Source organism: Rattus norvegicus, chromosome 16, assembly GCF_021556685.1.
Source record: "Rattus norvegicus strain SHRSP/BbbUtx chromosome 16, alternate assembly SHRSP_T2T, whole genome shotgun sequence".
Lineage (NCBI taxonomy): Eukaryota > Metazoa > Chordata > Mammalia > Rodentia > Muridae > Rattus > Rattus norvegicus.
The window spans coordinates 56,841,207-56,863,435 of NC_141549.1; the positions used below are offsets into that span (position 1 = coordinate 56,841,207).

Genomic DNA, 22,229 nt, shown 5'->3' on the forward strand with positions numbered 1-22,229 from the left:
AGGCTAACTGGTAGGATGTCAGATCATATTAGTTGGACTCGCATTTCCACTCCCATAGTTCTAAAAAGAAGTTCAAAAGAAAGGTAGTCTAGGGTAGTGAGATAGTCGAGAAGGTAAATGTGCTTGTTATGAAATCTTGGCGACCTGAGTTTGATCCTGTATAACTTATGTGATATGATATCCTGGCAACATGGATTAGGTCCTATATAACCTATGTAAGGTTGAAGGAGACAGATGACTCCACAGCTTATCACCTGACCTCTACATATGTACTTTTGTGTGTATACATGAATGCATGCACACACATGAAAATAATAAAAATTTTGAAAGAGGGATAGTTTTTGATGTATGACATGAAGCTATTACACAAACCATTTGCAGAAGAAATGGCTGCTTCTAGGTTTTATATTGAACGATTGTCCTTCTAAATCTGTTTTTAGTCTAATATATTCTAATACATTTTCTGTTAACCAATTTAATTTTTTTCATGCTTGATAAAATACCTTTGTATCACACAGTTTAGTACCAGGGACACTGTGGGATAAAAAGCAGAAAGAATATCTCCGAAACACAGGTAATTTTTAATTTTATCAGACAATTTTTCCCCATGAAGAATTTATAACTTTCTCATTTCTAATCAAATTCCTTGCCACAGGAGCACGCTCTAATTAGAGCCGTCTGCTCCTAGCAGAACTTTTTATCCCACACAATGTGTGGCGAAACATTCTAATCCATTTTAAGTGTGTAATTTTTTTTTCTGCACTCAAACTCTAGGCAGTGAGCAGCTGAGTTTCATTGAAGAGTTTTCTTATACAACGAGGGCAAGGAAAGTTAAAATCAGTGATGACTGAGTGGAATGGAAAGATCTAGAAAGATCTAGAAAATATTGACCTAGGACATGTGGTGAACAAAATGGATGACCATCTCTTCACTGCCTACTTACTGAAACAGTCAGACACAGAAAATCTATTTGCATCCTATTTATTCAACGGCATTCCATCTTCCCTAGTGTCAAAGGTCACTGATTCATGTCCCTGTACATGTAATTTCCTATCAATTTGTATCAAAAATACTTGTTTTTATAAAACCATGATGCCTGTGCAAGTCAAACTGCCAACAGATAGAAGCCTCTGGTCTTATTGTCTACAGTTAGGGTGTATTATAAAATAATCCCTAGATAACTTATTAAATGATTTGTCTGTTTGTTTGAGTAGGAATTTTGTACCACGTGTGTGCAATGTTCAAAGAGGGCATAAAAGGGTGTCAAGTCCCCTGGGACTGGAGTTACAGATTCTTGTGAGTTGTCTTGTGGGTGCTGGGAATCTTCCTCTGGAAGAGCAGCCAGTGTTCTTAACTATTGATCCATATCTCTAGTACCTTGTGTAAAAAAAAAAAAGATCTTAAGGTTTCTGCTTTTTTCTTGCCTTCTTACAAAAGAATAATTTACAGAACATTCTACCTTTGGTCCTACTGCAAATACTGAGTTTCTATACAGACAGCATATTATTTCTGTCATACCACATGTATCATTACGTGAGTTGTAAGAACTGAGCAATCCAAGACACTTCATTTGTGAACAGTCACTGTGACTACAGGCCACAGAGCCATGTGGCAATCTTCAACACTTAGGATGAGGTGGACACAGAGCTGTTCTCTGAAGGTACCAGGAAGCATGAAAAGCTCAGAGTACACAGAGGTGCTATGAAAGAAGAAATTGAGTGCTATTCAAATTTGCATAATTAGAAATTATTGTAAAGGAAACTGTAAAACAATCATTTAAATGTCAGCGAACGGCCCCTAGGAGACCAGTGCACTGACAGGCAGGCAGTTGACCACCTGCTGTTGAGGATCTGTGTTTCCAGAGCATCCAAATTCCCCCTCTTGAAGCCACAATTATGTCGAACCCTCTGACAAACTCCTCCTGAGCTTTAGATTGCTGCTCTCCCCTGCTCCCCTGCTGATTTTACCCTTGTCTTTCTTCTCCACCTTGTCTCCTCGACACCTTTGCTTCAGTTCCGCTTTTTCAGACTTCTGTGATGGGGTGAAAGGGCCGACTGACACAGAGAAACACTTTTGTGTATATGAAAGACAAAGACATGCATTGCACTGCTTCAAAGGAAGTAATTTTTAAAGAAGTGCCATTAGCATGCGCGTGCACGCACACACACACCCCTCACACACACACACATGCACACACATAATCCTCAGTAAGATGTGCATGGGCAGTTTCTGACTTCAGAGTGAACAAACCTAGACGTACAATGACCTCTCTGCACACAAACACACATGACCGAATTTATCTCAGGAGAGCAACCTGACTCAAGGCTAACCACAGGATTTCGTGTCTTGTACAATTTTCCCTCGTTACATGTACATCACAGATTAGACTCTGGTGATGATGAAAAAATCTTAGGGGCAGTAACAATAGCTGATAGCTATAGATGACGTCACTGAAGTGTCTCAAGTGTGGTACATGCTTAAGTGTGGACTAACCGCAAACATCTTGTGGGAACAGAAAGGTTCTTTGTGTTTTCCAAGATGAGTACAAGTCACTCATCTTTGACGCATGTCTGTCCTGTAAGCAAACCTCAGAATTTCCACGTTGACATAGACGGTGACTATATGGCATGCATATGAGGAAAGTTGCCCACACATCATCATCTATGCTGATCAATGACTATAACTTAGTGATAGCTTTCAGGCTTATTTCATCATTTCTATTCCAAGTCCACACAGGAAGAGATTTCACCTGTGAGTAGTCAACTCTGAGTGAATTTCCAGTCAGCATGGCACACAGGGGAGAGTCATAAATAATGCATGTAGTGACGCAGCAAAATTAATGGCCACATTATCCATAGTTTACCAAGGGTTTGTTTATATTTGTTCACAACTGGATGCCTGTTAAACATAGATATCTGTGTAAATAGTCACTGAAGACAGGGCTTTCCACAACTAATTATATGCTGTACAGTCATTGAAAACCAGAGACTGCTCTACTAATTTACACACAGGGCACATGTAGACTTTAAAGACAATACAACTAGGACATAGCTCAACATATTTAAAACTAATGCAGGTTCTGTCCTTTTTCTTTTTCTACCTAATGCTGCTTAAATGTTTCAATTGCCTTGATGGACTAGTGTGGTTTACAAACCTATGTTAGTGTTTTGGGGCCTCATTAAGGCTTGGTAGCCTTGTTACAGATGCAAACCAGTATTGAGTAGCTATTTTATGGAGATACAGAAAAGTGTTGGTATATCCTTACAGAAGCCAGATTATGGGAGAGTGTTGGAGATTGGAGAGAGTCACAATCCCTCAATGAAATTGGTTTTCAAGGAATTCCATCTTCATTAGATATAGTGAAAGGATAAAAAATGCAGCTAAGAAGTCAGAAGTTTAAAAAAGCCCTAAATACCTCAAATTCCAGACCCTGCCCTCTACCTGTACTAGCTGATCATAAAGTTAGATTAAAATCTTAGAGAATAATCTTCAGAAGCAGAAAGTTTCTCCCAGGAACTGATGGACCATAAAGTAAACAATCTTGAGAAACAGGAAGCTCCTCCTTGTGATTCACTGGTATTCTCGACATTTTCCAATGATGCCCTCCCTACCCGCTGGGGTTGAGGTTTCTTCCTTTAAATTCCCCTTGTCTTAGTTACTGATGGTCGAACTCCACTGCCCCTGCGTGGGATATGAGTCTCGACCCCAGTGCACTGGTTCCTATCAATAAACCTCATGTTTATTACAGCAAGGACGGTCTCACGTGAGTTCTTGGGGGGTCGCATCATCCCGAGACTTGAGTGAGGGTCTTCCTGCTCCGGGGGTCTTTCAATAGCAAATTAAAGCAATGAATGCCCATCTCATTTCACAAGAGCTATAGGTCAACCCTGAAAAGAATTATCATACCTGTGTTCTGGGAGGACTGCTGCCTTTATATCATACCTATAGCAGTCATTGCTTATGACTTGCTTTGTTTTCTTCTTTGTTTGTTAGATATATTATACCTCAGAAAGTCGAACCATCTGACAAGGGCTACAGCTACAACAGCCATTTCTGTATGTTTCAAAATGGCCCATGTGTTAGAAGACTTTTTCCCAGTGTTACAAAGCTGGTGGGATGTTCTTTAAGAGGCAGGACTTGGTGAGGGTCTTTAGACATCAGGAATCCCTGTCATTTGAAGGGATTACAGTAGTCCCATTTGTTTCCATGAGAATGTTGTTGTAAGTGTCCCTTCCCCCAGTCTATGGCTTCCTGTCTCTTCATGTCTACTTTTTTTCTGTCCTTTACTCTCAGCATAATTTGGCAATGGTGACTCTCACTAGACCTGGTACTTTTTAAAAAGTGGAACTTCTTTATGACCTTCTTTCTTTATAAGTTATTGAGCTTCTGGGCATTTTGTTGTATGACTAGAAAAATTGTTAATGCATCTAATTATACCAAACAAACTACATCTGCTTGGCCTTACATAAATTATCAGTTGTGAACAAAAATTATGCTAGCTTTGTACAATATAAATTGCACTGTACAATAAAAATGAGTGTTTTTTTCTTTACCAGTTTGTTGGGGTAGGATCTTGTCTAATAAAAATTCTATTATTTGGTTAGGTCAAAACCCATAGTCTTGAAACAATTAATGAATAAAATATGCATAGAAATGGGATTCTTGCAAAGTGTTTTCTGCTGGAAGCATTTCCTGGCTGCATGAAAAGGAAGGACTTTGAAAGGGACCAAAGAATTTCATAAAAGGTGGACAGTTTGACAAGGGAATAAAGCCCTTTGACCTAAAGCCAAAAATAAAGGGACAAAAACTATGGCTTTTAATATAAGAATCACTTATATATTTACAAATCCACACTTAAATATTAAATCATCTCATCCAGTCGGGAAAGGTTTTCCAAAAAAACAGGAAGCAAAATATGTGTGCTTTGATCTTAAACTCTTTTGAGTATTTCAATATTTTATTCATAATGGTAGAGTTTAAAGGAAAAGAAGAAATAGCATGGTGGCTCGTGCCGTAACATCAGGACTGAGAAGGCTGAAGAAAAGGGATTAACAGGAGTCTGAGACCAGCCTGTGTTACATAATGAGATTGAAAAAAGCCTAGATTACAGACCTGATTTCAAAATCAAACCATAAAAGGTAGAGGTGGGGTTGTTTACAAGACAGCTGTACACATGGATTCTCATTGAGAGTCAGTTTTCAAAACTGTTTTAATTTCTTATTATTACTAGTATTGTGCATATGTGATGTACGTGCTGATGATACATGCGTGTTTATGCGTGGCAGTCAGAGGACACCTTTGTGAAATCAGTTTACTTCTCTTTTCCACCTTTAATATGGGTCCTAGTTATTGAGTTTAGGGGTCAGCCTTACGTCATCAGGCGGCAAGCACCTTTTCCTGCTAAGCCCTCTCTCTAGTGCATTGAGAACAATCTTTACTCTTTATCTTATTTTGTTCTTAGAGAATGACTATTTTACAAACCATAATTGTATTTTGTTCACTTTACAAAAGATAGAACAACAGTGTCACATGTAAATGGAGGTAGGTTTTATATTTAAGATACAAATTAGATGGCATGACAAGAATTGCTTATTTGATGAAATGCCACTTGGGATATTTGGTCAGACACAGGTAAGAATCATGCTTCTGCTACTTCCTTTGTGTATCTCTCTTCTCTCACAAGAGGTTCTCTACCTGGTACTCCATCAATACTGAGTGAGGAGATAATAAATATTATCGCGGAGGCGATAGGAAGAGAAACTAAATGATTGTGTGCGAATTACCCAAAATGAATAGGGTGTAAGAAAATAAATATGGCTTTCATTATTGTGCTTCCATCCCAGGAAGCTGCGTGAAACGGATGGAGAGTGCGAAGGGAATTTTTGTGTTTTAAATGTCTACAGTTTGAAGACTTTACCTCTGTTTCTGGCTAAGTTTGTACTGTCAGACATTAGGTAAGGAGACAGTGGAGGAGTGGGATAGATTCAGTGTTTGAGGTTTAAATTTTAGGCTCAAACTTGATGTCATGATTTAGGAAGTAGTATTAACTTTTACTGACGCAGGTATTAGGAAAAAAATCTTCAATTTTGGTCCTGCCTTAGGAGATCTAATCTCATTTTCCATTTGATTAGCTGAGGACGTATTTAATTAAGCACTTATTAAATTCAGACATCAGTTAGAAATTATCTAATATTCAAAGAAAGTCATTAGTATTCATTACTGTTCTATGAGGAAATAATAGGCAGAATAGACAAATATTAAAGTTAATAACAGGACAATGTAATGTATATAAATACAGAGGAGCCAAACAGTATTGTAAGATTTTACAGATACAAGAATCACTACGATTTTCACAATCTTCCTTGAGTGCAGAGAAAAAAAAATGCAGCTTCAAAGGAAGATGTGAATTAGCATGACAAAGAAGAGAGCATATTTATAATGGTAGGAGGAATATATTTGAACCTGAGGAGAAACACTGATTCGGAAATGTCCAGGCCATGTTCTATGAAAAGCATAGATGAGCCTCGCTGAGGAAGACTGTTTCTATGAGGTGGGAAAGATGATAGGGAAATTACAGTTACAGTCAGCAGGTAGAGAGTCTTAAGTGACAGTCCAGGCTTTTAAGACAATTCTGAGAGTGGTGGTTGATGATGAGATGTAGAGTCATTTGTGGACCATTTATCTGATGTGCTCTAGTGTGCCAGGCACATTTAAGATGGGGCATATGAGGGTCAGGAAGCACATTAAGGAGCTCTTCGGATAAACCAAGCATGGGACACTAAGGGGCACCACTACAGAGGCATCCATGCACAGGACTGGAAAAATGATATGAGGAGGAATACTATTTGCTCCAAAGGAGATATCAGTTGTACCTTTTAGTTGGCATGGCTTGAGAAAATGCTCTAAAAATCATTTCAAAAGTGGTCACAAGTAAAGGAAGGGAAGAATGTTTTCATTGGAGCAAGCAATCTCTAAAATGTCATCTGCACAAAGTCTACTCCTGCATGCTTTTTGGTTGGTAGTTCAGTCTCTGTGATCCCCCGTGGGCCCAGGTTAGTTGACTCTGTGGGTCTCCTTGTGGTGTCCTTGATCCCTCCACCTGGCTCAGTTCTATCTCCCACTCTTCCACAAGGCTTCCTGAGCTCTGCCTGATGTTTGGCTTTGGATCTCTGCATCTGTTTCCATCTGCTTCTGGGTGAAGCCTCTCAGGAGAGAGCTCCTGTCTGCAAGCACAGCAGAGTATCATTAATAGTGTCAAGGCTTGGCTCTCTCCCACGAGATGGGTCTCATGTTGAGTCAGTCATTGTTTGGCTGTTCATTCATTCTCTGCTCCTTCTTTATTCAGCAGGACAAATTTGAGGTTGAAGACTTTGTGGATGGGTTTATGCACCCGTCTTTCCACTGGAAGTCCTGCCTAGCTTCAGGGGGTGGCCACTTCAGTTTCTTTATCCCCAGCTGGTAAGAATCTCAGCTAGGGTCACCCCTAAAGAATGCCTGTAGTCTCTGCTATGCCAGGTCTCCAGCTAGTCCCAGAGATACCCCCTATTTCCATGCTCGTTCCCAGCCCTCTCCCATGCCATCTCTCCCAACACCTAACCACCATCTCCATACCCCTCATCACCCCCTCTCCTACCCAGCTCCCTCTCTCTATCCACCTCCGATGACAATGACTGCTTTTGTTTTCCCTTCTGAGTGAGATTTACCCATCCTCTCTTGGACCCTCTATTACCCAATGGTGGGTTTTGGGGGGAGGAGGTGTGTTGTGGGTTTTAGCATGGTTATCCTGCATTGTATGGCTAACATCCAGTTATAAATGAGTGCATACTATACATGACTTTCTGGGTCTGTATTACCCACTCAGGATGATATTCTCAAGCTTGGTCTTCATGTGAGTCTCCTAAAAACTGGAGCAGAGGCTGGCCCTGACTCTGTTGCCTGCCATTGGATCCTTTCTCCCTACCTGCCTGCTTGGACCTCAGTGAGAGAGGAAGTGCTTAGTCCTGCTGGGACTAGATGTCCCAGGTAGGGTGGTCCCCAAGGGGCCTTCCCCTTCAAGAAGGGGAGAGAGTAATGGAAGGAGGAATTTGTAAGGACAGGACTGTGAGAAAAGGAAGGAGGAGGCTGCAATTGAGATGTAAAGTGAAAATAAAATAAAATTAATTTTATTTATAAAATATAAATAAATTATGGAGGAAAAAAGTCTACTCCTGTGCTTAAATCAAAGACAACCCTCTCTCTCCTCTGTCCAGCTATTTATATTCTCTAGTTCAAATTCTGAGATTTCTAGAAAAACTGTTAGGTCATTGGGTTCCAAGAATACTGACTTTCACATGAATCAAGCATTTCATCACACCTTCTCCAATACTATGCTAATTCCTTCTTTGCATAAATCTCTTTCCTAATTAAATTTTACCAAGCCAAATATTGATTGGCACAAGAGTTAATTAAGGGTTAAAAATTTAAATAAACTTATTGCTTTCATAGGGCCTGTGAGGATTTTGTTTTTTATATTGAAAACATCCATGATAAAGTAGTGTGTTGCTACTCTATCTTCAAAAGTCACTGCTAGTGAACTATCACGTCAAAAATTAAGCAAGAAGCTCTAGGAAGGCGGACAAATGTGCACCCCTACTAAATGCATAATTAAAATCTCTCTTCTAAAAGCCACAATGCAGTTAAACAGTTCCTCGCGGCACAGAGGAACAATTCAATGGCATCTTTGTGCTACAGAGAATACTAGACAAAGTCACTTTCCGCTTTCAATTTTTGCTCTCTGGCCCTATGTAAAAAGTTGCCAAAGAAATTGCTTTGTGCTCAGCAGAAATCCAAACCTGTTCATTCCAGGGAGTGGAACCACTGAGGGTCAAAGGGAGAAAAAAAAACACCTGCTATGTCACATTTTCGGAGATCAGAAATTTCTTCTGGGCTCAGCATGTACGTATTACCTTCTTTCTGTGGATGTATTTAAGTTTCCAAACAGCTTAATCTTTATTAACTCAAACTGGGTAAACGATCACTTATGAAGAGTTGTTTGGGTTCAGACTATACAAGTAAGGTACTTGAAACAGAGATGCTTTAATAATAATTATTATTATTATTAATTATTAATTATAATAATAATTATTATTATTATATGCAGATAAATTAACTTAAAATCCTGAAACAGCAACCAATACATTAACTTTGATACCATATTTTGTAAAGATCTAAACAAATCTTCCTACATCTCAAAAAGAAACAAATCTGTAAGACACGCAACTCAGCAAACTAGAACTGGAAGTGCCCTTGTGTGGACTTCAATATAAAAACAGAAATACAGTCAACCGTGAGAAAAGTTCAAAAGAACACTGAGCAAAATCTAAAGACTTAGGACACATTTTAAACCACGGAGATAAAAGTGCTTTGAAATTTCTTCTCTAAAGGTAAAACTACAAATTCCATCGAATTTTGAATTTTAGATAATAAGGATGGAGCTATCCTGTGGTAATATTTTAAAACTACCTGCGTTAGTTAACACAATGACATATATTTTCTTAAATACATAATAAATGAATCCTAAGGCCTCTGGGCTCTTCCCTGTGTTGACTGGCTCTGGGTTGACCAGCTTTTTTCTTTTTTTTTTTTTAATAAAAAAAAATTGTATTTACTTAGAAGCATTCAGAATGTCAACAAAACAGCCGCCATTTTTTTTGCAATTACAGAGTGGTATTCAGTTAACAGAACAACAATTACCTTCGTATAAGCTGCATCAGAGACAACTGAAGATGGGAAAAAAAACCAAAAGGAAAAAAAACAAAAACAAAAACAAAAAAAAGAAAGAAACCAAAAACCAAACTACTGTCCCCATATATAACTAATTTGTGCTGTGCACCAACAAGAACCTGCTTTAATTTCCATGCCAATTTACAACCCCCAGACTGTACCAGGCAAGGTTAGTGGCTATTGAAAATACCACCAGGACAGGGCTAGCTAAAGACACATTCGGTAGTGTGTTAACTATACAAAAAAAGACACTGTACAGTTTAAAAACAAATCTTACACAGCCTTACATTTCAATTTTTTTCTTTAAAAGGAGTGAGTTGTGTACAGGGGGGTTAAATGCTTTATAGGCAAGAAAAAAACTGCGCTAGAACCAACTTATTCATCATCATCTTCTTCTTCTTCATCTTCGTCTTCCTCTTCTTCCTCCTCTTCCTCATCCTCTTCATCCTCCTCGTCGTCTTCCTCTTCCTTCTTTTTCTTGCTCTTCTCAGCCTTGACCACCCCCTTTTTCGCTGCATCAGGTTTTCCTTTAGCTCTGAGGCAGCAATATCCTTCTCATACTTCTCCTTCAGCTTGGCGGCCTTCTTCTCATAGGGCTGCTTGTCGTCCACGGCAGTGCTGTTCCACATCTCTCCTAGTTTCTTCGCAACATCACCAATGGATAAGCCAGGATGCTCGCCTTTGATTTTTGGGCGGTACTCAGAACAGAACAAGAAGAAGGCCGAAGGAGGCCTCTTGGGGGCATTGGGGTCCTTGAACTTCTTTTTGGTCTCCCCTTTGGGGGGGATGTAGGTTTTCATTTCTCTTCCATAACGAGTCTTGTCAGCCTTTGCCATGTCTTCAAATTTCCCCTTTTCTTTAACAGACATGGTCTTCCACCTCTCTGAGCACTTCTTGCCCATGTTTAGTTGATTTTCCTCCGCGAGGCACAGAGTCGCCCAGTGCCCGTCCGGCTCTCGCTTGCCCCGGCGCTGTCTCTATGGAGCTCAAACGACCAGCTTTTTTCTATCTGGCCTATTGTCCATTCATAGTTCTCTGCATTTAATCCCTCAGTGGAACCCACTGAAAACCAGAGAGTGGGAGAAATTAATGTTAAGTCAATTACATGAACTTTTAAGGCCCATTCAGTCAAAGGGTTCCTTTATGGGAAACTGCGGGAGCTGCTCTGAAGTTTTCTATTAGTTTCGGTCAATTTCATTGCTTTGCGCTCAACATTAGCTACTACACTGACACCATAATTGATACTAAATTGACTAATAAAGCAAGTTTTTTTATATATGTTCCCACATTCTTTAAAATCGACTTACTCCCAGGCTTAGATCATCTTTGACAGGTGCAACTGCTGAAAGGTTTAAATGTCAAGTACCCACTGTGCTGCCATAGGCACTCTTAATATTCCACACTAAACTGGGAAATCTTTCATTTTTCATATCAGAAGTATTTTCATTTAAAAAGAAACACTGGGATGTCAAAGTACTGTGTGTCAATATCAAATTTTCCTCTGTCGTTAATTGAATTCATATTTATAATAAAACTCAACTTTGAATTGAAAACTTACATTCTTTCCTCCTTGCTACATTGCAGTAACCGATATTAGCCTCCGTAATTAAGATGCTAAATCATCAAATCAGAGAGGAGTCTTGGTTGGTTCCACCTGTGTCTGGAGGCAACACTGTGCTCTGGAAGGCTGGCTGGTCAGAAGTCATGGGTTAGCAAGAAGAGCAAGAAGGCTGCATAATTTCCACACACTGTGATGACTCATAGATTGCAAGCCACAAATATCCAAGATGTTAAGGAAAAGCGGTTTCCATATATATATATGTGTGTGTGTGTGTGTGTGTGTGTGTGTGTGTGTGTGTGTGTGTGTGTGTGTATATATATATATATATATATGATAGTATAACAAGCCATTGAGTTTCAGAGCAAATGCCCATAATTGAAACATAATTCCCAGAGTCAGGCTCTTCCCTATCAGTCTTGTGAGGAGGGTGGAATATACAATTTTAAATGTTCTTGAGAAATTTAGTATAAAACCCTATGATGAAGTGTTACGTAAAACAAACACTTCCTCTAAGAAGTTCCCTGATAAACTGTAGTTTTATGTAAAGCAGAATCTCACTGTTGACACTAGTAAGAGAAACATGTTTTAAAGAAGCAAGCATTTTACGGAAAAGCAGATACACACCCACACCATTCAAAATACTGCTGGCAATGATTCTTCAAAAAATGACCATCGATGCCATTTTATAACATCACCAGAGGTTAAACTATTAAATTTCCCAAAGAATGATGACTTTTTCTATTTAACCTAGAATATAAGTAGCTTGCAATTCCAGATAGTTTGGTGTCTGTTTTATTAACATTCTATGCCTCCGATTGTTCCGTGGTGTATTATCACCTCAGCTTCGAAAGTGGAGAAAGCATATGTCTCTGACCTAGAGTCAACAATACTAGTAAATAAATGAGCCAGTACTCCCTCATTCAACTGCAGCCCTGGCTCAAAGACGGCATGTACATGGACGGACGTCTCCAGAGGACACTGCCCTCATCACAGAATGGGTGACTAATTGGCAAGGTCCCAGTGTACGTCTATGAAGAATGGCTTTGGAAGTTTTAGGGGGTTGCATTTAATCTATAGGTTGCTTTTGGTAGGGTGGCCAGTTTCACAAAATTAACTCTTCCAGACTGTAAGCATAGGAGGGGTTTCCATCTTTTGCTATCTTTCTGTCTGTCTTCAAGTCTTCAGTGTCTTAAAGTTTTCATTGTAGTACTCTTTCATTTCCTTAATTAGCTTTATTCTCTCTCTCTCTCTCTCTCTCTCTCTCTCTCTCTCTCTCTCTCTCTGTGTGTGTGTGTGTGTGTGTGTGTGTGTGTGTGTGTGTGTGTGTATCTGGCTTTAGTATATGCAAATGAGGGCAAACGCTGCTGGTATTCAATTCTGGGATTTTAACATTTTAGCATTTTCACAACTCATAAAGACATGCATACTTCCTGGTAGTCACTCTTGTGGCCAGTTTCTGCAAATGGCTGTCCAATGCTCTATTGACATGGATTTGTTTATTTTGTATCTCAAAACCAATATAGAAAGGTTATTTCTTTACTGGTTTGCTAAAATAGTCAATTCTAATTTATTTGTATATTTTTTAAAAAAGGATTAAGAAAATGGGGGCAAAGGAAAGCAAAACTGCAGATTTAGGTCAAATATTATTTACCAAAAAAAATGCTAAAAATAAATTTTAATTTCTAGGCTTAATTTCCTGAAATTTATTTTTTCAATTACTCTATTCTTGCCACCAAAGAAGTTTTCCTGAAAGAAATATATTATTTTCTCACTAGAAGCACATTAAGTTAATTATGTTTTATAGCAAAAGCAAATAATGCTAAACACAGCTCACATATAAAAGAAACGTAATAATTAAATAAAATGCGTCTCAGGAAAACATCCAACTATTAGTTATTTTAGCATAATTGCTCAATGTCTGACAGAAAATCAAATGCACATCTATTCTTAAAGTGAAGAATGGAAATCAAAGGTTACTTAAACTGTATTCTTAAAAAAAAAAAACTTTGCTCTTTTAGTGATGGGATAATAATGTGGGATTAAAACAAAAGTATCCTTACCACAAAGTAGTCTTGTTCATGAGCTGTGTTGATAAAACTGTGTTTTAAACATCTTTTGGGTCTATGATAATGTACGGCACAGAATGTTTTAACAGTCTTGAGGGGCAGTGGGAGGTGGTTGTCTTAGTGTATTAGTAGGGGATGTTTAAGGTAGTGTGCTGTACAGGGAAAGGGAAGGGATTGCAACTTTCATTGAGGCAAATCCAGCCAAGCTCTCTTATGAGTCAGATGAATTTTAGAATTCCCACAACTTCTTGCTTGAGTGAATGGATCTGACAATAAAATTTACCAGTGTAGGAGACGGAAAATGACTTTAGGTGTCTAGCTAGAAAAGATAACCAAGGTTAGGCTGTTTCCCAGGTAGTTGTTTACGTCTTCTTAACTGTGAATTTCAGTTCTTGAATTTTTGTTCTAGAGAACGAGAAAAAATTATTTGGAAATGGTCAACATAAACATTTTCAATCATCAGAATTCTATTCAAGTATTTAAAGAAAACTGCAGGTCACCAAGGATAAAAATAAATAAGGCTTAACAGTAGCATGAAAGGAGTCTGGAGAACTACTGAGCCCAATTCAGTTACTCTATCTTGTAATCATACAGTATAGCATCTCTTTCTGGGGAAGAGAGAGAGAGAGAGAGAGAGAGAGAGAGAGAGAGAGAGAGAGAGAGAGGGAGAGAGAGAGAGATTTGAAGTGTGGAGTCTGGACTAATAAATATTCCTGATTTGTCTTTCCATATTTGTAGCTTTGTTTCATTTTCTTCTAGCATAAAAAGTTATTTCTCGGCAAACATTTAGATAAAATAGCACACACTCAGAGAAAGAAATTCTAAATTGCAGATCAAAATCAATGCCATATTAAATGAGAGAGGGTAGTGAGAATGCAATTTACCATATTTTGATTTAATACCGGAAGCAGGAGAATTCACAAGGGAGAATACAGATTGGAATTTTCGGGAACATTTTCCTCCGTACCTGGGAAAAGGTACTGCTTTTTCTCTGCTGGACTTAGTCAAGCTTCTTGAGAGGGAGGAATAAGAGTGGAGCCAACTTGATTTCTTTCCCAAATACATTGAATGTAAAGTTACTTCAATTTTTTTCTTTCCACCTGTTAAAGACATTCTATTTCTTTTATGCTTAATTCTGAGGTAAAATGTAGTACTTATAAAGTATTTGCAAGAGATAACTCCTCAGACATGGAGTGCAAGTCATAGTGAAAATGACACCAAAATATGTTTGATCCTCAGCTACATTTCATGGTTAAGGTATTAGTGGCACGATTAATGAATTATTCTCTACAAATGAGTTGTAGAACCTCTAATATTTTCATATACCATCTATACAATTTTGTGTTTGTACTGACTGGTTTTATGCCAATTTGACACAAGCTAGAGCCATCAAAAGGAAGGGGCCTACGTTGAGGAAATGGATCCCTAAGATCCAGCTGTAAGGCATTTTCTTAATTAGTGATCATTGGGGAGAGCCCAGCCTATTGTGGGTAATGCCATCCCTGGTCTAGTGGTCCTGTGCTTTATAAGAAAGCAGGCTGAGCAAGGGATGCGTGGGAAGCAAGACAATAAGCAACACCCCTCCATGGACTCTGCATCATCTCCTACTTCCAGGTGATAGCCCTGCTTGAGTTTCTGTCCTGACTTTTCCAGTGATGGACTATAATCTGGAAGTGTAAGCCAAATGAACCATTTTCTCCCCAACTTCCTCTTTGGTCCTGGTGTTTCCTTGCAGCAATAGAAAGCCTAAGATATTAGAATTCTATAGTAGTCCATATTTAAGTTCCCAATTGATGTACCAAAGAGTCACTCTTTACCTTTTAAATATGCTTGTTTCACTTGTTGATTTAACCCTGGAGAGCATTTGCAATGAGGAAGCAGAACCGCTCTTGCAAGCTTTTATATTTGCATTACATTTACAGTGGGGGACAAAGAAGGGGACCCAATAAGAGTGCTAGCCAAGTCAGCATGAGAACCTGAATTCAAGTCTCTAGGAACCACCTTAAAAAGCCAGCCATAGATCCACGTGCATGTAATCCCAGCTCTCCTAGGCTTGGAGGCAGTAGGACTGATAAGACTTGCTGACCATCAAGAGACAGCCTAGCTCTAAGTTCACAGTGAGAGACCCTATCTCAAAAGAATAAGACCAGGAATGACAGAGCAGGTCATCTGACATTCTCAGGCATCCAGTCATGTAAGAGCATGTGCATGTGTACATGCATGCACGTGCGGACACACACACACACACACACACACACACACACACACTTTTTTTTTTTAAATTATATACTGGTAAAATTTGGTTGGAAGGCAGAAGTATTAAAGATACATGGTGTAAATCTCACAAAAATGATATTGCTAATAAGCAAAAAGGGGGGAAATGATAAAGTAGGACAGTAAATGATAAACCAGGTAAGGAGGTGATTTAGTGGTTAAGAGTATATATTCTGCTCTTATAATGAACCATTTCCAACACTCATGTCAGGTTGCTCACCACTGCCTCTGACTCCAATTGTAGGGGATCTAGCTCCCTCTTCTGGCATCTGAGAGTACCTCACACTAGTGTGCACATATCAGAGGGCTGAAATCTAATACAGTTACCTAGATTCCTCAGAGAATTTAGAAGCTGGGAAAGCATTCCTCCACCCAAGCTAGAGAGGTAGCCGAGCACTGACCACTGCACACTGTTTCACCATGGAAAGATCTAAATAATAAGTCACAAATACAGGGTCTCTAAATCCCAACTCAAAGACGGAATTGTAAGGGAAATTAGAAAATATTTTGACCAAATGTAATAATTCAAACATACTAAAATATGTGCAATATAAGTAGCATTGTGCTTAAAAGGGAAATTTATTTCTATTTGATTCTGTGTATTAGAAAAATACAATCTTAATACATAATTATTAATAAGATACCATTTACTGCTATTAATGAGATAGCATTTACTAACTACTGTATTAATGTGATAGCATATACTAATTGCTATTAATGAGATACTATTTGAACCTTCATTTTTTGATAGAGAACTGGCACAGCTGAGTTTAGCTGTGGGGGACAGATGGATAGCTTTGTTACTGAATAACAATGGTATTTTACTAGAACAAAAAGGGAACATGGGAAAGGCCCAGGAGACAGTGATAGATTAATTTCTCCATAGATTAACTAGAATCACAGCTTGGCAGAAGGACAAGACTTACAGGGAAGAGTGACTGAGGCATAGACTATCAAGTTGTGCAGGTATCAGACTGCAAAGACCTTATGTGCCCTATTGTCTTAGTTAGGTCTCCATTGCTGTAAAGAGACAGCATAGCCAAGGCAACTCTTATAAAAGACAACACTAGGACTGGCTTACAGGTTCATAGGTTCAGTCCTTTACCATCAATGTGAGAGCATGGCAGTGTCCTGGCACACATGTTTAAGAAGAGGTGAGAATTCTATGTCTTGTTCCAAAGGCAAAAAAAAAAAAAAGATTACTCACAGGCAGCTAGGAGGAGGGTCTCAAAGCCCACCCCCAACCCCCAAAATGTCACATTTCCTCCAAGGCCACACCTACGCTAACAAAACAACACCCAATAGTGCCACTCCCTGGGCCAAACATATTCAAACCACCACACCTACTTTTATGGATAAGATGCCTGAGTCAGGATTTGGAGGCAGAAGGGGACTATATGGGACCAGGAAGGGGAATCACTAAAAACAAGGAGGAAAAAGGGCTGTGAAGATAAATAAAAACAGATGAGTGTGTGTGTGTGTGTGTGTGTGTGTGTGTGTGTGTGTGTGTGTTGACAATAAATCACTTTATTTTAAATGCTAACCAAAACATAGTAATAGAAGAGAAGCAAAATAGAGGAACTGATGAGGATATAAACAAACAGACAAAGAAAAACCACCATAAATGGAATCTATTAACATACTCAACAAAGAAGGCTTCTCCAAAGCAAATGTGGAGACACATGTAGCCATGATGAACAACAAATAATACAAAAGATCAAGATGTTACATGAGCAGCACAACAAACAAACAAAGGGGCTTCTCCAGGTCTACTGTAGGTAACTGATTGACGCACAGACAAGACTCTCCATGGTCTTTGGAAGCCCCACAGGCACCTCTTGTTAAAAACCCATCTACCTACTATCTACCTACCATCTACCTACCATGCAGTGGGAAAAGCAGCTCCCATGAAACACATTCCTGAAATATCGAATTTACAAATAGGGAGTATTGCAAGTACACACACACACACACACACACACACACACACACACACACACACACACACACACCAGCTGTGTGTCTCATTTTGAGCCATAATAGTTCCACAACAGAAAAGAAAAGTAATTAAGTAGGCGCTGACTGATCCTGGATCTATGGGTCAAGCACTCTCACTAGAGCTGAACGCTTCAGAAGTCATATTATTGGCGTGTCCGTAATAACCAAAATCCTTTGTAGATGTTTCGTTTTTAAGTAGAATCTACCACGGTCAGAAGTCATAAAGCAGTTTTGTTTTTCCTAATTCCCAATTAAGCTGTAATAGCAGAAAGTAATGCCCAGGCTGTTTATGTGGTTCGGTTACCAAGCCAGAGGGTTTGATGAGCTACACCATTTTTCCCTCAAGGCTAAAATGTAATTATGAAAAAGTCCTGAACTGAGAAACAGCAATGTCAGCTGTTTCCAGGGAAGATAAAGGATCATGGAAAGGTAAAGAGATTATAGCTAAGAAAGATGGAAAATTAAGAGGAAGCCAGCACTGTAAGGGCAGCCAGTTATAAACAAAACAAACATTAAAACATTTCATTATAATAGGAATGTGGCTTTTGTGTTTCCCGAAAAGACAGCTCTAAATTATTAAACCCGCAGCTCTGATGAGTTCGCTTGGATGATTAAAGATAAATGGGCACCGGGTGATTATTAAACTTTCAGTGATGTTCAAGAAGTAGCCCTAAATAAGCCTCTGTCTATTGAGCCAGTGGAGAAGTACTATTGTATACCCAGTAACTAAGGATGCTCCACAGGCTTACGTGGACTGCCCAGGGGTCTCTGCTGTTTCTGCCATTTGTTATCACTAATCCTGTATCTTTCACTAAGTCCTTTCTATACGAGGAAGACAAGTATATCTGCTCTTGTAAGATTTGGGAGATGATAAAAGAGATGCAAAATTAAGGAAAATGAAATATATATATATATATATATATATATATGAGAACTGTATCTAGTGCACAGCTCTGCACAGAAGACATTGCAACACAGGTCCTACACTAGCAAAGACTTTGTAAGCAGCTCCCTCTTGGTATTCCCTTCCCAATCATTGGCTGGAAATTATGACTGGAACTTTCTCGAAGAGATATTGGGGATTTCAGAAAGTTTCCACTCTCAAGGAACTCACAGGCTGACCGATAGAGCAATGTGATCACTTATCCCATCAAGAGCCAAGCCTAACACTTGGGAAACAGAACAGAGGAGATTCACAGAAAAGCCCTTAAGTCTGAGCTTCAGAAATTGTAGAGGACTCCTGGTCCCTAGACTCAGAACCTCTGCAATATTCTGTGAAAACTTAATGGATAAAGAAATTTTCACATTTGCACTACTAATAACCCTTAAATAGTGAAGAGTAAAGTCAGCGGGTTGGTTTGTTGGCTCTATGGGGATATGAGTCTTTGAAACTTCATCTGATTAAGTAATCTTTTTGCATAGTTTAGAATGTGTCTAAGTTATGAGGAAGGGAACAGAGAGGGGTGGATATGATCAATATGTATTGTATGTGTGTGTAAAACTGTCAGAAACAACTAATAAAATATCTTCAGGTTTCAGGATATCTTTTCAGGCTCCAGAGTAGCTCACCACAGCATCTGGTATCTGCAGACACGGTAATAAAATATGGAAATAACTACACTTCCTACCAGACACATATTTGGTGGTTGGTGTAGGGTAGTCATTTTGACTTAGAGTCTCAAGTAGCTCAGGCTAGCCTCAGCTTTACTGTATATACAAAGTTAAGTTTACATGCCTAATTCTTTTTGCTTCTATTTCCCAATGCTGGGATGTCAGGCTTACTCTCCCACAACCAGCCTCAGATACATTTTGAAAGACAAAATCATGACTTACAGAAATCCAGGAATGTCCAGCATACATTTAGAACTTTATCAAAACCAGGAAGTAAATCAACCCATTGGCAAATGTGCCTGGCTGCACAGAGCTTCTAACCCAATGGCTGCTCCAAGAGAACCGATATCAAATTGTACATGGTGCGTTGAAGAAATTGCTATCTATACCACATTTAAGAAGAACACATCTTTGAATAGAGAATGTAAAATGCCTGCCAGGCATCTTGCCTTTTACATCTTGCCTGTAACCCTAGCACTTGAGAGGATCAGATAGAGGCTCACCGCAAATTCAAGGCCAGCATGGGCTACAGAATAACATCCAGGACAGGTTGGGCTAAAATGTAGGGTATTATTTTAGCAAAGATTAGGTGGACATAGAAAATATATAACCTTTTCTCAAGTGTACTCCATACACATGCATTTGAACTTGTGCATATGATCACACAAACATGCATGCACACACACACACACACACACACACACACACACACGCAGCAGCAGCAGCAGCAGCAGCAGCAGCAGCAGCAGCAGCAGCAGCAGCGCCCAGAGAGAGCAGCTGGATACCAGTGATCTGCTCCTCAGGAAAACCATTGGGCATTCTTGACAGATCTTGCAGAGCTGACCCAACAAATTCTCAGTAACCAGAGGGCAGAGAACTTTTCAGTATGGGAGCTTGATCAAAGTCAGTCCACCACAGACACGGGGACCACATGCTCAAATGAGTAAAACTCCAGAGAATAACCCTAAGTCCAATAATAAAGAAAGACTTCAAATGAACTACGCCCATTTTACTCAGGGGAATATCTTGTGGTCACTAAAAATAATAACCCAAATAACATTTTAAGAGAAAAATCTCATGATATAATGGGAAGTTGTTTTTTTGTAAAAAAAAAAAAAAAAACTACAAACTTGATTATTTCATAGAAAAATAGATTTATAAAACACAATTATACACAATGTTTATTTTCTGTATTGCATATGAACATAATTTGAAAATGTATACTGTACATTTAACATTATTACTACATTAAAATTGTCTTTGTATTTATTATATTCTATTATAAAAAATAAGCACAGAAGGATAAACTAAATATAGCTATCAGTTTTCTTAAGTGTGTTTTAGTGAATTTTATTATATAATAAAAATGAGGAAGAAAGAACTAATTTGCTTGTTAAAGGTAAAAAATGGAAATATATATATTAACCTCCATTTCCTTCCGTCCCTCCATAAAAAGGACATAGAGCTTTGTTTCAGCTAACAAGGTGGATTAACAGCTAAAGAATATGCTTTGCAAGCAGAAGAACTGGAGTTCAGATCATTAGAACCAAAGAAGAGCTGGCTGTAGCCTCCTCATAATCGCTGGGCCCAAGACAGAAACAGAGACTCCTAAAGCAATCAGGCTAGCCAGGCAGCAGTACCGGTAAGCACTAACTGTAGCTAGGACTCAGCTTCCTCCCAAATACCAAACTTAAGCCTCCATAAACACATTTCTGAGTGTGCGCATTTGAGTGTACACGAGTGCATGTGCACACACAACAGGTCCTCACACACATGCATACATATGCAAAAATAGTTTTATACAAACATATAAAAGACAAAAAATAATGTCCAGGAAACAGTGCTGGAGGTGAAAGCAAGTGGACTGAGAGAAAACAAACAGCACAAGGCAGCCAACAGGGAAATCAAAGATAAACCATGACTTGTATTTGGTATTTTACTTATATTTTAACAGATATGAAGATCAAAGCCTGTGCCTTGTCATAGTAAGAGACTTCGTACCTCCAAGCAACATGAATTACTCTCTCTCTCTCTCTCTCTCTCTCTCTCTCTCTCTCTCTCTTCCCAAAGCCTCAGAAATTGGTGGTGATAGAATAAAAGAAGCAATAGAAACTCTCCACCTCACACTCCCTCCTATTCCCTGCAGCGAGTCATGAGTATCCCTTCTCCAGTCTGGGAGGGTTGTCATCTGTCCTCTGGGGTAGGTAAAACAAGGGTCACTCTCGTGGATATACCGAGACGAGGCAAGAAAAAGCAATATTGGAAGCAAGAAGAGTACACATTTACAAAATGAGCATTGAGAGTGCTCAGCGCTTTCCAGTATGGTTCCAAACACAAAGCCAACATATTTATAACATCCCTGGAGGACCTGGGAAGATTAGCTTGTGGGATTTCTCAGAACACCAAGAAAAGGGATAGAAAGACTGCCTTAAAAACGAAATCTCCATTAACTGACTTTTTAAAAAAATTTATCTTTTATTGATTAAATTTGTTGTCTTACAGACACAGGACTCATCAAGGGATGTGTAGGGGTTTGCTCTCTGCCTTTTTTTTTTTTTATTAACTTGAGTATTTCTTATATACATTTCGAGTGTTATTCCCTATCCCGGTTTCCGGGCAAAAATCCCCCTCCCCAATAGAAGCAGTCATTAAAGGTCTCCCAACCAAAAAGAGCCCAGGTCCAGACGGGTTTAGTGCAGAATTCTATCAAAACTTCATAGAAGACCTTATACCAATATTATCCAAACTATTCCACAAAATTGAAACAGATGGAGCCCTACCGAATTCCTTCTATGAAGCCACAATTACTCTTATACCTAAACCACACAAAGACACAACAAAGAAAGAGAACTTCAGACCAATTTCCCTTGTGAATATCGACGCAAAAATACTCAATAAAATTCTGGCAAACCGAATTCAAGAGCACATCAAAACAATCATCCACCATGATCAAGTAG

General features: G+C 38.9%; 1 protein-coding gene and 1 pseudogene across 1 annotated transcript; one reads left to right on the forward strand and one right to left on the reverse strand.

Annotated features, from left to right (window-relative positions):
• Nucleotides 1-22,229, forward strand: part of Erich1 (glutamate-rich 1) — a gene marked incomplete at its 5' end in the record, with an annotated part of 52,793,804 nt that overhangs the window by 25,970,647 nt on the left and 26,800,928 nt on the right.
• Nucleotides 9,704-10,664, reverse strand: Hmgb1-ps28 (high-mobility group box 1, pseudogene 28; annotated as a pseudogene). The gene has a single exon (XR_015640140.1). The product of XR_015640140.1 is annotated as a high-mobility group box 1, pseudogene 28, transcript variant X2 (transcript).